This window comes from Gordionus sp. m RMFG-2023, chromosome 5 (genome assembly GCF_954871325.1).
Source record: "Gordionus sp. m RMFG-2023 chromosome 5, tfGorSpeb1-WG-v2, whole genome shotgun sequence".
Taxonomy (NCBI): domain Eukaryota; kingdom Metazoa; phylum Nematomorpha; class Gordioida; order Chordodea; family Parachordodidae; genus Gordionus; species Gordionus sp. m RMFG-2023.
This window is the reverse complement of record NC_088779.1, coordinates 26,023,476-26,039,347: the sequence shown is the minus strand read 5'-3', so window position 1 is coordinate 26,039,347 and position 15,872 is coordinate 26,023,476. Positions and strand designations below refer to the sequence as shown.

Sequence of the window (15,872 nt, the reverse complement as noted above, 5' to 3'; positions counted from 1 at the left end):
CAATTTCAAAAAGTAATAGAAATATTACAATGGACAATTGGTTTACTAGCTATGAATTAGCTAATTATTTTGTATCTTTACATTCCCTAACAATAGTAGGGACTATTAAAAAAAATAAAAGGCAGTTACCTGCATTATTTTTTCTTAAAAAAAAGAGGAATATATTCAAGTTGATTTGGATTCAAAGAAAATACTACTATTGTTTCATATACACCAAAAAGGTATAAGAATGTAGTGTTGCTTTCAACACTACATTATGATAATAAAATTGATGTAACAACTGGTGAATTGTTAAAACCAGAAATTATAACTTTTTATAATTTAACCAAAGCAGGAGTTGATGAAGTGGATCAACTTTGCTCAATATATTCCATATCTAGGGATCAAATAGATGGCCACTTACCATTTTTTATACTATGATAAATATTTCAATAATAAATGCCCTAATAGTTTATAAAGCCAATAATTTGTTGACTATAAAAAGGTCTAAATTTATAAAATTATTAGCTATGGAACTGATAACTCCATTTATGACCAGTAGATACGAGAACCCTCGTATATGTAGACTATTACGTAATAACATAGGGGACGTTCTCAACATAATTGATGAAAAACATATTCCAATAAATAAAAAGGGAAGATGTTATGAGTGTCCAAGGGTGAAAGATAAAAAAACAACATTAATTTGCTTAAATTGTTCAAAATTTATTTGTAAAGATCATATGCATACAATTTGCCGCGAATGTTATCTCAAAATTTTACATGATATTTGATGATTAATATTTTTTTTGATATATGATATTTTTTTAAAAAATTTATGTAATTATCATTATTCAACATTGATTTAATAAAATATTTAATAAAATTTGCATTTTTTGAATTTTATTTAGTGATAATACCATAATTAAAGGAAGTACTCAAAAAGAAAATTTTATTTCAGTAACTTTAGGAAAATTTGTCTAACTTATTTTTGGAAGTAAATATTAATCTAAGATTTTGTATTTATTATCTCCAATATTTTTTAAATATATACTCAAAATTTTAGATCTCAATTTTTAATATGTTCTGAGATATAGCTAATCAAAATTTGGGGTAAAATAGACCCCACCTTTGTAGTTAAGGGAGTTTTTTACACCTTTGAAGTGAAGGGTTAAATTAGTTTTAATTTTATCGCAAATAGATGCCAAAAAAATAACAAGCTTAACCCCTTAAGACTTATATCCCCCCCCCCAGATAAAAAAAAAGTATAATGGCGCGCACAAATTGAGCGTTTCAAACGCTGCGTTGCAAGGGCAAATAATGTATTTCAAATGGCCTCGTGCAAATTGGTAAAATTACCGTTTGGCGTTAGCAACAATTTTTAAAAAAACGCAAATAGGTTTGTTTTTTCATTACTTTTTTTTATTCTTCGCTTTGTAATATTATATAATATGTAATATAAATAACTTACTTATAATCCTGAAAGGGAATATTTAGAAATTAATGAAATAAGAAGGCAGACGATAATAAAAATTTCAAAGATAAATCCTTTTTTTATAGAATTTATAAATTTTGAATCGACGATATTAATAAAAAGGCAACCTCAATTTAAACAAGGGATGCGTTACGTTTTTTATTAAAAAATTACGGCGAAACGTAAATGCTTAATTTGTGTGCACTATAAATAATTTGAGGTAAATTTTAAAAAAAATGAACATTTAAACTATATTCATTTAAGTAGGAAAAATAATTAAACCACCAAAAATTTCTTGTGATTAAATATTTCTACTGAAAAATTATAAAAAATAAAGTCTGATAAAAATATACAAAAAATTATCCTTGATTATTTAAAAAATTTATTCGTAATTATTTTTAAAAAAATCTGAGCGCTTCAATTAATCCCAGGGATTCAAACCGAACCTGGACCTTTAAACCGGTATTTTAAATGGCATTCGCGAGTAACAAGTTAATCGATAAAGCTTATTTTACCGTAAACTGGATTGATTTAGACCAAAAAAATATATATGTATAATCTAGTTTTTAAATATCGGAGAGCCGGATTTTTACTCATATCGGTATGGGCTTGTTCCCGTGTTTCATATCGACTTCCCCATTTTTATAAAGTTTCTTGCTTTTAATTGGTGTTATTATTTTAAACATGATAATGATAGTATAATTACGTGTCAAAAGGAGTGTGGGGGGGGGGGGGGAGAGAAGTAAAGATTTTTGTTTATAAGTTTTGTTAAACGGCTCGATTTGAGCCGATTTTTTTAAAAAAAAACATGGCTAACTCAATATTTTATACAGAAAAAAAATATTACGCAAACCTTAAAAATTTTGGTCATGAATGGTACTAAGGTTTGACACCCATTTGCGATCTAAAGACTTAGGCACTAATTTTCTATCTAAAATAATGAGTTACGCTAAAACTGTAGGAGCTATTCGGATTCTCCCACAATTAATAATAATCGTGAAATTTTTATTTGGGTGACTTGTATTATATTTTTTTTAAAATTAATTATAATCTAAACATAGGGATGGATGAAATGAATTCAAAAAAATAAGTGAATAGGAAAAAGAAAGGATTATAAGAAAAATAAGAGTCAATTGTTATAGCAGAAAGATTAATCCAATCGACTCATTTTTAATATAAATACCGATAATTTTGGTGGATAAATATTTTGTTTGAAAAAAAAATAAAATTAATATTGATCATAATAATAATATAATCTATAATAAGGATCAATAATTATAAGAAATGTAGATAATTATATATAATATCGGCAGAAACTTTTATTTTAATTGAAACCTGTGGTTGATACAGTGTCGTTAAAAAGACGGATTCGGGTCGATTTTAAAAAACGGCTAACTCAACATTATATCCAGGAAAATTTTGCCCAAGCATCGCCAATAAATGTTCAATCTCATGTGCCATCTAAGAGCAAAATCTTTAGGCTTGCATAATATTTTTTTCTGGATAAAATAATGAGTTATCCGTTTTTTTAAATCGACTCAAATTTAGCCGTTAACAACACTAGTTGATACCAAAATAACATTATGCAAGCCTAAAAATTTTGCACATAAGCTGGCAGAAATACTTGGGACATGTATTTGACAAATCAAGATGCTATGATCAATATTATTTGAGCTAAAATCTTAATCGGGCCATTTTTAAAAATCGACCCAAATCGGGCCTTTTGACAACACTAAGTTGATACTTAAAATGGTAGTTAACCTTCAGAATTTTTTATTTATTTAAAATTGAGTCTACATTTATGCAGGATACAAATATATATTGATAAAAATTTAATATAACTTAAAGTGTTAAAAATGAAAGATTGTTGTTTGTTAATTTTTATTTTCTTATTATCTTCTTTTATTTTTTTTTTAAAAATATACCTTTATAAACTTCATAATTTCATTATAAAAATGATAAAAATGATAAATAAAATATTTAAAAAAATGAATAATATTGATAAATTATATATTGCATTATTTTTAGGTATCGTATTCGGTTAGGTGGCAGTGATTGAGAGATCTCTAAATCTAATATATGCAAGAGGAGATGCTTCCATTAAAAAAAAATTACGTGACGTTCAATGTTTAGTCTTAAAAAAATATAACGAAAGAAAGATTTAGGGGAGGTTCAGTTGCACCAATAAGAGAGGAAGGTGAAGGGAATTTTTTTTTAAAGCCATCTTTAAAAATTTGAGCCACCTGAGATTGTGAAGGTTAGTGTATCACTGGGGAGGCTCCAAAGAAAAATCGATAAAAGATTTTCAACCCTTAATTTAAAATACAAGGTTGTAGTTCGGAACATTACGTTTCCCCAGCTCGCTCCAAAATATACTTTCTTCCCCAAATAAATATTTACGCTATACGTGATTAATCAACGCCTAGCCCTATAATGTTGTGCACACATGAATATATGGTGCATCAGATAAATTTTTTTAAATATTTAATAATTCGGTATCGTCCCTCTAGTTCGTATTTTTTTTAATAGGTGTTTTGTCGTATTTCCAATTGATTCCCAAAATTTTCAATTGATTCCCAAAATTTCCAATAGATCAACAAATATCAAAGCTTATAAATTTAGAAATTAATATATTATTTAATTTTCATATATAATAATTTATATTTTTAAGAAAACTAAACATAATAAAGATTGTTGCTAAACTTAATGTTACTCAATTTAGCATCACCATAAAACATTTAGAAACTTGCAAACCAATCCAAAGTAAATAATTTTGATTAATATTTTATCTTAAATTATATCCTTAATTACTGAATTAATGCTTGTGTATTTATATTATAGTATCAAATGTATGTACTGCAGAATTCCAAAGTAAAATGTCAAATTAATATTTACAATAATTTTTCAAAGCCATTAATCTACAAGGTCCAGTTTTGGATAACACAAATAGTCCAAGTAAATTTTAATTATATTGGTATAACTATTTTTAACAAAGTTATGAACCAAGAAGTCTTGGAAGAAATAGATGCCCATAACAGAAATACCATTACTCCAAGTAAATAGTATCATTTAGATATTTATATCAAACAAAGATATTATTCAAAACAATTCTAACAATCAAATGGTTCAACATAGTTTGATTAATTATCTATTCTAACAAATATTTAATTCAATTTATACATTATCATGCAAAAAAAAAGGAGATTGCATTTTTATATATTAATTAAAATTTTTATTATCAGATATTTGATAATAAATTTTATTAATATTATATCAAAGATATATTTATATACAATAGTATTAAGAGTTTGCTAAAATATTGTAAATTATCTGCAATTTATTTTTTAGTATATACTGGTCTTGTATTAATATAAATATTAATTACCATTTAGCTATTTAAATAATAATATAAAATAAAAAGCATTTTTTAATTTATTCGTCAAATCTGTTTCAGCGTTTCAAAATTATACAAATTTATAATCGATTCAAATATATTTGTGGCCATTTTAGGTCATTTGACGTTTTTTCATACATGTTCATTGTTCATACGAAGAGGTGGACCCTAACCGGAATTTTTTTTATCAAAAAAAATAAAAATCATAATTCGTATTTATCATTTATCCAGTAAAGGAGATTTTCTTTTGCCTGCTGCCCACTTACTAAAAAAAAAGAATTAAGAAAAGATAATCACAATATAATTTAAAATTGGTAAAAAAAAATTATATAGCAATTGTTATTGTGAAAGCTCAGGTATATATATACTACAAATAGAAATAACTTCCGATATCGATGATCCCTATTAACTTCTTTAGACCCCCCCCCATCCCCAAATACAAACTTATTTATCCTCATAAATAGCGGATTCGGGGGATCCGGATTAAAGAGAATCGTTCCTACACTCCCCTACCCCACCCATCCTTTTTTTTCTACCAGTTCGTAATAATTTTATCAAAAAAAAAAGATATAGCTTCTAATTAAATTTGAAAACAAGTTTTTGTCGATTTAGTGATAAATAATATAAAGAATTTTTTTAATTTAAAAATAAATAAAAAATAAATTTATTTTGTAAATATCCGTTTCAAAAATATATTATTTAAAAAAAGTATTAATTAATTAACAGGGGAAGCGAGAAAATAACTATATACGCGCGTTAGATAATTTTAAAATTAGGATATCTAATTAGTGATCTGCATCGGGCCTAATTTTTCAAGCCTGGCCCGGCCCGAAATTTTTTTTAAAATGTTTTGCCGGTTCGGTCCGAACCCGAAATTTATTTTTAAAAAATTTATGGCCCGGCCAGGCCCGATTTTATTTAAATATAGAAATTAATTTTTATAATTACTTAAAATAAAAGACATATGTTATATAGCGTTTAGTTTCAATAAATTAAATCAAAAATTTTTATTTTACATAAAAAATTCAATATAAAATTGATAAATTTGGATATATTTAATAAAATTTCCAAGGTCCGACCCGACCCAAAATTTTTTAAAAATATTAGGCCCGGCCCGAACCCGATTATTTTAAATAGAATTATGCCCGAGCCCGGCCAGAAGCCCATTCGGGCCGGGTACGGGCCGGGCCTAACTTTGCAGATCTCTAATATCTATCTATAGTGTAATTTTTTTTTCAAATTTACGCTTATATGTCAAATTTAAAATGTGTTATATACGATTTAATTTCGTAATTTTATAATAAAAAATTGTATATGCGAAAGTAATAGGAATAAATCAGTCATTTAATAAATTACGAAAAACTTTTGCTCAACAATTGGTCAAAGTTTCGAAAGCGTTGATAAAGACAGGGTACTTCAGTGTAGTTGTGTAATGGAGAAATTGGCTCAATCTACAGGGGCGTATTGGAGAAAATTTGTTAACATTAAGACGTTTTAATTTTTATACTAGGTTTCTTTTCAAATTTGAGCATCTATATTTTTAGGAAAAGCCCCGATAGCTAAAGTGATATTTTTCGGCTAAAAACTCTGTTTGACCGATTTTTTAGCCGGCTAAAAAAAATATAGTAACTACCCAACTATAGTACTCAAGTCCCTCGATTCCTGACTGCGAGAAAGGTTGCACCTTGAACAACAATTTCAAAAGCAAATTCTAGTCACGTATGGTCTATAGCGCAGCATATCAATAACAGATTTTTTTAGTACATCCGGGTATACAACTTTTTTTTTTTAAAAAAATTTTCAATAGAATTGCTATTTAGATATGTCTATAATGTAATGACATTTTGCCTAATCAATATGTTGACAATATTAAATAAAAATATATTTTTTAAAAAAATTCTTTCTCTCATATTATCATTTTTAAAAATAAATCCTTATCTAATTCGCAACCTTACAAGAGAGATTAAGAAATATAAATTTAATAAAATCAACCATTCCTTTGTGCTTTAACGTTTTTTATAAAAAAATTTAAATGTAAATTATATGTGGATATTTATGATCAAGATTCTATTTCTTCTTTTTCTTTTCAAACTTTTCTCTCGTTCTTATCGCCTAACCTGAATTCATAGTGGCGTGATTGCGATCGCATTTAAACTATTTCTTTTATGAGATATTATTTATTAAAATCTATCAGATTTAGAAATCTCAGTTAAATCATCGAATCGCGACTAGAATTCAAGGTAGATCTAGCTGCTTTAAATATCTAAGTACCGGATCCATTTTTAAATTTAAGGGAACAAGCCTGGATGTGAAAAAAAAGGAAACTTTCGCCGGATTAGGCACGGGTTAGGAATTTTTTTTGGTTCAGCCAGGTCCAGACAGGTTTAATCCAGTCAGGGCTCAGCTGATAAAAAAAATATATTTCAATTCGTGATCTAAATCGGGCATACTTTTTTCAAGACTGACCCGGTATGAAATTATGAAAACATTTGTCCGGCCCGGCCCGATCACGAACAATTTTTTTTTATTTGTCCCGAAAAGTCCGACCCGAATTTATTTAAAATATAGAAAAAATTTTAAAAATATTCTACATATAGAAAATATATTGGCGCCTCTTGCAGGAATTTTAAAATATAACAATTTCACGAAATTGAAGGATATCATATTTAAAAATTTAAACCCGACTTGAATCAAACCTCAAAAAAAATACTATGCTTGAGTCATGTCCGGGTTTAGGGAAAAAAGAGCCCTGAACTAGGGTTCCAAAAAAAGTCTCGAACCCGGGTTTGGAAAAATGTGTCCCGAACCCGAGTTTGGGAAAAAGTCTCGAACCCGGGTTTGGAAAAATGTGTCCAGAACCCGAGTTTGGGAAAAAGTTTCGAACCCGGGTTTGGAAAAATGTGTCCAGAACCCGAGTTTGGGAAAAAGTCTCGAACCCGGGTTTGGAAAAATGTGTCCAGAACCCGAGTTTGGGAAAAAGTCTCGAACCCGGGTTTGGAAAAATGTGTCCAGAACCCGAGTTTGGGAAAAAGTCTCGAACCCGGGTTCTACGCAACAAATTTATAAACTTAAATATTATTTTATATATATTTTAATGATATATTATTTAAACGATACATTATTTTAGAAGAAAGGTTTTATGGACAAAAGATGAACAAAAAAATATCATTAAAAGAATACATGAGGGAGGTGTATCTACAGTTCCAGGTATAGCTATGGGAGGGCATCTGGGGATTAATAAAACTAATCAGATAATAAGGGAAAAGTAAAAATATGCAATATTATCTTATTTAATTTTTTACAGCTTTTATTGGTTGGGCAGCTATAAAGACATTAGGGAGTTTATCAAATCCTGTGAGGTTTGTCAAAAATAAAGCAGTGGTTTTGATAAAACTTCAAATGTGTTGCACAATATTAAAGTGGTTCAAAATCTTGGTATCAAATTGGCATTGATTTAATCCAGATGCCAGAATCTAAAGAGAATTATAAATATATTTTATGTGCCATATGCTATTCCTCTCACCAATGTTATGAAGTAATAAAATTAAAAATACCAATTTTAACTTATTTGAATTTTATTAATCTATTAATGCATATTTTTTTTAAATTTAATAAAAAAAAATATATATTTTAAAGATTCAGATTAATGATCAAGGTAGGGAATTCTGTAACAATGTTTGTACATAATTCCATAATAACCTCAGCCTACCCACCCACAAGCAAATGGTTTGGTTGAGAAAGTTCACAGAACATTCCAGTAGGGCTTGATGAAAATAATCCACATGATGCGGAGTTTGTCGATCCAAGTCCCCAATAGGTATTGAATTTCGGATATATATTAGAATTATTTTAAAATGCTTTTATTATAAATAATGCATTGCCTTTATGGCTTGATGATGAAAATAATCCACATGATGCGCAGTTTGTCGAACCAAAGGCCCCCATAGGTATTGTATTTCGGATATATATTATAATTATTTTTAAATGCTTTTTATTATAAATAATGCATTGCCTTTAGATATTGGTTCCCAAATTGGCTTGATGATGAAAATAATCCACATGATGCGCAGTTTGTCGATCCAAAGTCCCCCATAGGTATTGTATTTCGAATATATAATTTTTAAATGTTTTTAATATAATAAAGCAGCACATCAAAATGAAGATCAAGGTACTAGTTCCCAAAATGTTGGTCTTGAAGATAAAAATATTCAGCTTGACATGGATTTTATCAATCCAAAGACTCACATATGTAATATTATTTCTGATATATATATTTGATTTATTTTTTAATTTATTACGTATACTGATTTGGATGATATTTTGATAATAAATAAATTAGAAAGTGTCCCTAGATATTTTTTTCCTACAACAAAGGCATGGAAAAAATATCATGTTAAATATATGGTCTGAAGCCTCCCAAAACCTATGGGGGACTTTGAATCGACAAACTACGCATTGTGTGGATTATTTTCATCATCAAGCCAATTTTGGGAACCAATATCTAAAGGCAATGCATTATTTATAATAAAAGCATTTTAAAATAATTCTATATATATCGAAATACAATACCTATGGGGGACTCAAACTCCGCATCATGTGGATTATTTTCATCATCAAGCCAATTTTGGGAACCAAAATCAAAGGCAATGCATTATTTATAATAAAAGCATTTATTTTCGTGATGTAGACTATGGGAAACAACTTGGTGAACCCACCATCCTGGAGAAAATTGAAGGTGATGGGAATTGTTTTTAATATAAAATTTCATTTTATTCTGCTTTATATAATTTAGGGCTATTAGTTTAGAGATCACTGGGGTTCAAAATTCACATATTATTCTCAGGCAATGGTTAGCACAATTTATGCTAACATTTGAGATGGAAAAGGTTTATTTACGTCATAAACAAAAAATGTAAAAATTTATGTCTTAAATAATGTTGTGACAGGGCGGATATGGGCTTCTGACACAGAAGTCAGGGCAATGGCTACAATGTTAAATACACCAATTTTTACATATATAAAATATAATGATAATTTTATATGAACCCGATATGACCCTTTTTATATTCGCGTCGCGATAATATAAAAAATATTTAATATTTTTATTTATATTAAAAAAATGGAGGAAACCATTTTGAAAATGTTTCAGATTGCAATCATTTATCTTCCATCATTATTTAATATATTTTTATTAAAATTTATTTATTTTTAATATAAAAAATATATAAATATATTTCATTCTTTATAATTTATATTCGGCCTGATATATTTTTTCATGAAAGTTGTAGTAAATATAATTAAATATATTCATTATGATGTGCAACATTTGATAATAATTATATTTTTTTATGTTTTTATTAAATTTAAAATTATGTATAAATATTTATATCAATAAAGTTCTTCGTTTATTTTTTCGATTCTTTCGTTAATGCCAAATGAAGCTTATTTTAATATTGGTGACCCAATTCAGCATAAACATTACGATTAACCATTTAGACTAAGAAATTATCTTACTTATTCTTCGCAGTGTTTACAGAGGGTGGGTACTGATATTTAGAGGGAGAAAAGACGGTTTGTCTCTAGTAAATTTTCTGTAATATTTGGAAATTTGTCAAATTAATGTCTATCGAGAAGATGTTCCTTGTATAAGAAATCTGAGGAGGAACTTAATAATCATGGGATCGGAATATTTGGTTTTGGACCTACTAAAAACTTGTTTTACAATATTATTTTAAAAATTTCAGTTCTGTAATTTAGCATGTTAGTAAGGATCTTTTCCCTATTACTAAATGATAATTTTTTTCACCCGCCCGTCCATACTTTGAATGGGTGTGTTCGGGCTTTTAAAATATTTTCAAAAATGGGTGGGCCTTGACGGTAGAACTTTTGATATTTTTCAGGCGAAATTTATTAAAAATAATAGTTCCATATTATGAAATGTTTAATTTAAAAAACATTAAAATAAATAAAGAGCTAAACTAGGAATTAAAATAATTTTGAACATTAGGCGATGAAATGCAGACTAAAAATATAAAATACAAACTATAGATGAGCGGCATGGGCTTTTTAGATATTATACAAGATAAATAAAAAAAGCAAAACAATTTTTTAAAAAAAGAGATGTACATGTATTTGAACCTGCATTTTGAGGGTAGGTAATATAACTCTTACCAACAAGGCTACACAACAACACATATATTACTTCATTTTATTAGTATATAATATTATAAATAATCTACTATTTATTTAAATTCATATATATTAAAAAGAGAAATGATATTATATCGTTAACTTCAATGATGTTAAAATAAAGATGAGCTCCTGAAATGAAACAATATACTTGCAAAGCGTTATTAAAATATTTTTCTAAACATATATTATAATTAAGTTAGGTGTTTGTCTCTATATTATATTTTATATCCTTAACTTTAATGATGTTCCTTGATTTTACATCTCTCATTATTCGACTTAATAATCTTAAAAAAAGATGAGCTCTATGAAACAATATATCTCTTGCAAAGCGTTATTAAAATATTATTCTAAAACATAGATTATAATAATACTACTATTATATCTATATTATATTATTAATATTTGAATTCATGTCATGAGAATTTTTGCTTTAGATTTATCACTTCAAAAACATTGGAGGCCATTTAAATCAAAATCTCACAACCCATCCGTGGGATTTTGATTGCGTGAGATTTCGAAATCTCATAGATCACTTTCACACGTTACACCGGTTCTTTTCGGTTCGTATCGCTTATTAAAATTTGGATTTTTTTAGAAAAATAATCAGAAAATATTTTAATAATTGCCCTATAATACAAGGGTGTGAACCCGAACACGGGTTCAAAAATTTTAAATTTAGTAAAAATTTCGATAACAGGAACTTAATCGAAACCGATTTTTTAAGAGGGGTCCGAAACCGCCCCAGATCTATTACCCCGGGTTCAATGAGTTTTCCTTAAATCGATCTCTGTTTGGTCTGTGGTTAGGCCCGGCCAAACAATTTTGAATTCTGGAACCCGGGTTAGGGTTCACCTCTTAATCTATTTTTAAAAAAAAAATAAAGATGAAATATGCGTAAAATGAGAAGAATAAGGAAGGAAGAGTAAGCCTAGCGAAGATCTGTGGAGAGAAGACTGCCATTTAAGCTTACATAATTACACTTTATGATAGATATGTTCAGCCTCATGTCTGTAGATCTATTTCCTTCAGAAACAATAAAAATTGCGAAAAATCGGGGGCTTTTAAAATCCAGGCCATGCCTAAAACTCAGAACCTATACAGGTTTCTGCTAAAAAAAAAAATTTTTTTAATGCATATATTTTCTATTAATTAAAAAAAAAACATTTCTAAATCTATCGCGAAACATATATGAAAATAAATAATTTTTGATTTTATTTTTTTTAGCGGAATTATTTTTTTTAGCCCTATATCTAAATTATGATTTTATTATTTTTTTAAAAAAAACTTTATATTTTTGGCTAGTTGAACCATAATAGTGATCATAAATTGAAACGTTTTCGTTTGGCGTTTCATTTCAATATATCGTATCTTAAATGGTAACGCCCAAATTGGTAAGCGTTTTCTATTTCGAGTTTTAAAAAAAACATAAATTTTTTATATTTAAAATAACAAACAAAAAAATAATAAAACATCACCCATATCCAAACTATAGCTTTTACCTTCATCTTTTAGTTCGATAAAAATATTGGATCAAGAAAAAATAGATAATTGAATATTGACAGAAAATTGGCCTCATTTTATAAGAATAAAGACATATATATTTTTTGTGATTAATAATTAATTCAATATAAAGAAGAAAAAATAATAATCCAGTCAAAGCCAGGAATAATTAAATATAATAAAATTTATCTTAAATATTATTATTCGCTTAAATTTAGGGCCCAGAAAGATTATTCCGTTTCCGTATTTATTTAAAATATATTAGGATGTCGAATCGGAAAACCCGTTAAAGCCGAACCAATTATAAAGGTATTTAACGGATTCATAATGGGTTTAAAAAAATATAGGAATTGCCATAAAATATAAATAAACAATTTAATAACTTAAATATGTGAGGTTACGTTTAATTAAGTTATATTCGTTATTTTTTAGCTGAACCGAAATAATTTTTTTCCAAGCCCGATAATAAAAAAATAACCCGGTAGGGATAAAAAAATTGGAACCGAAGTCCCTAAAATATATATATGTATGCGAATAGAATACAACGATATCTCATTATTCGATTTTTTTTGGATGAAATATAGTTAATCTAATCTTAGTAGTTAGGCTATAACCAAAGCTAACACAAAATGTATTGGTAAAAAAAAAATAACAAGGAGATTTTTTATGCCGGGGCCGGGAAACCCTTTTTCAAATAATTCCACGATCAGGTTCGAGACGCGCCAACCTCTCTAATCGTAATATATTATAGAGGGGTAAACGCAAAAACTCGTTATCGAAATAAATATTCAACTTTCTGTGAATGGATAAAATCATTATGATGTGTAAAATTGGCGTATTATTATTTACTCGATTTTTATAATAATTAATAACCAGATTCCCGAAAATCTTATATTTTTTCTTAACTAATCTCTAAATGTTCTTGGCAGCTTAATTCGGAAAAACCTCTTGAAAATTTTTATTCTAATTCAAATAGAGGTGATACTCTCAATTTCCATTATTATCGTTGATTGTTCTAGCTCTAAATATGTATTTTGCTTATCATCCACCAATTTTTATTTATGAATATAAGCCTAAGCATTTAAATAATGATGTAGATTTTTTTTTAAATTTTATTATGAAGGAATGATAATTTTTATAATTTAAAATAATTATTATATTAGCTCGTAGGTGAATTAATATTATAATTACTAAATTAAAAATCTAAGAATCATTCTTTTTAAATCTGTTTTGCCCCAGGCATACCAGGAATTTGCTATGGGGGTAAAAAAAATTAGAATTATTCTAGAGTTATTTAGGTACGACTTCTAATACACAAATATAAGATTAATGCATAAAAATTCTTAAAGAAGCAAATTATAAATTTAAAATGTAAAATTCAATTCTTTGAGATTGAGCTAATTCAATGATTTCATCAGTGTTTGGTTTCACCTCACTATATATATAAATAAAGGCTTGCTCATTCAAATTATTGAGGATGTTAAATAGTTCAATTTGAGTCTATTTTTAAAAATGTTTAACTCAATACTTTTCAAAAAAATATTACTCTGAAGACTTTTTTCATAGATCGCACAAAGGTTTGGACTCTTAGGCAAAATCTCGAGGCTAAGGCAATATTTTTCTAGATAAAGACTTAAATTGAGCCATTCAACCAATAGTACTTCTCAGGTATATTTTTACTCTTGTAAAAGGAGAAAATGTTTTTTCACTAGGGTAGTATAAAGAGTAGAGTTGCTAAAATATATTATGATTTTTATATATTAGGATAATAGTCTAATATTTGATAATTATGGGAAGGATCTATACATTTTTTGAAATATTTATCAACCCCTTTTACCATTAGTTGCCTATAGCTAGTATTGCATCATGGGATACTTTGACATCCTCGCAATGCTAAATATTGGATTTTTTCTCTATCAGGATGTGAAATAAATTTAGATGATTTTGTAGTAATAATAATTGCAAATTTGATGATTAATCAAGACTTTCATTTATTTAAATAATAAAAATTGAAGTGGGAGATAAAGAGATTAAATAGTTTGACCAATATTAAATTCATAGAGCTTTGCATTTAACTCAACAATGACTTATAATTTATTTAATTTGTCATCTACATTTGCCCTAATTTCCTTAGGTTCCAATATTATGTTCTCAGCTATTCTCATAGTCTTAATCAAATTGATGATATTTAATAAAATATTTTCTTTGGTTTTGTAATAAAAGATCATATGATTTGGTGGGAAATTTTAGAGTGTTGGATAAATATAAAAAGATTAATTGAAATATATAAATATTAGTTAATAGCATATATTAGTAATATATTTATTTCTGCTGTGAATTTAATAAATAAATGTAAGTTGAAATATATATGCAATAAGAGGTATTAAATTTATTGGCCTTATGTATTGCTGATTTTTCTTTAAAACATAGTGTGACACTTTCTGAAACAACCATCAAATAATAAATTTTTTATTAGTGATAACATAATTTTTAGAATAAATTAGATAAGTTTTTTAATTTATATTGTAAAAGAAGTGTTAGTGCTTGATCTCTTTTTAAGAATTTAAGTAGATATTAGGGTTTACAAACTTAAAAATTGCTAAAAAAACAAAAGAAAATAAATTCATTAGTAATAGCTTCTTTCTATTTCATTTAAATTACATAAAAAAATTTGTGTCAAGATAATAAGTGCATTAATCACTTTAAGTAAATAAAAAACTATATTAAAGGCAATAAAAATTAGTAAAATAAGAAAATAGTCCAATTGAGCAATTATTTATTTTTCCTAATTTCACTAGTTCATACCAGAATTATGATCTTAAAAATCAAAATAGTAAAAAAAATAGGAGGAATTATATAAATAAAAATTCATATATAAAATGTTTATTATAAAAAGCAACGCTTTAGCACTATATAAATCATATCATATCATATCATAATTACCTCATAATTAGAATTTTATGTCATCATTTTATATGAAAATCGGTGCCGCAATATAAAAATAAGTTGACAAGGGAAGTCACTTTGACATTTCCAAGACATCAGTTAAAATAAATTATTTTAACAACAATTCGTCATTCCTCATTTTTTAAGAACGTTGCCCACAATATTTGGACAGGCTGCAGTTATGTGCCCACAAGAAGACTGGCTTCCAGCTAGAGTTAGAAGGCATATGGTAATAAAATAATAGTGAAAAGAGCCCACAACCAATTCAAGTGATAAAAAAAATTATTTGATGTAGGTTTACATGGGTTAAATTTAATATTATGATGAATAAACAACTGGGTTAAGTCAATTCAGTTTATAAGTACTGAAACATTTTTTTCACATTAT

The 15,872-nt window shown here is 27.2% G+C and overlaps 1 protein-coding gene and 1 long non-coding RNA gene across 4 annotated transcripts in view; one reads left to right on the top strand and one right to left on the bottom strand.

Annotated features, from left to right (window-relative positions):
• LOC135929325 (oxidation resistance protein 1-like) overlaps positions 1-15,542 on the bottom strand; it is a 35,255-nt gene extending 19,713 nt beyond the window's left edge. Inside the window, exon 1 of one of the 3 annotated variants that reach the window (XM_065465858.1) lies at positions 15,483-15,542. The gene's annotated coding sequence lies outside the window, so the exon portion shown is untranslated. Of the gene's footprint in view, positions 1-6,210; positions 6,234-6,480; positions 6,626-15,482 lie in introns of those variants that run through there. The other 2 variants (XM_065465859.1, XM_065465860.1) reach the window with 2 other exon arrangements.
• LOC135930087 (uncharacterized) lies at positions 9,235-9,911 on the top strand. The gene is made up of 3 exons (XR_010572728.1): positions 9,235-9,582; positions 9,640-9,733; positions 9,794-9,911. It is a non-coding gene; the product is annotated as an uncharacterized LOC135930087 (long non-coding RNA).
• Positions 15,543-15,872: the final 330 nt, after the last annotated feature.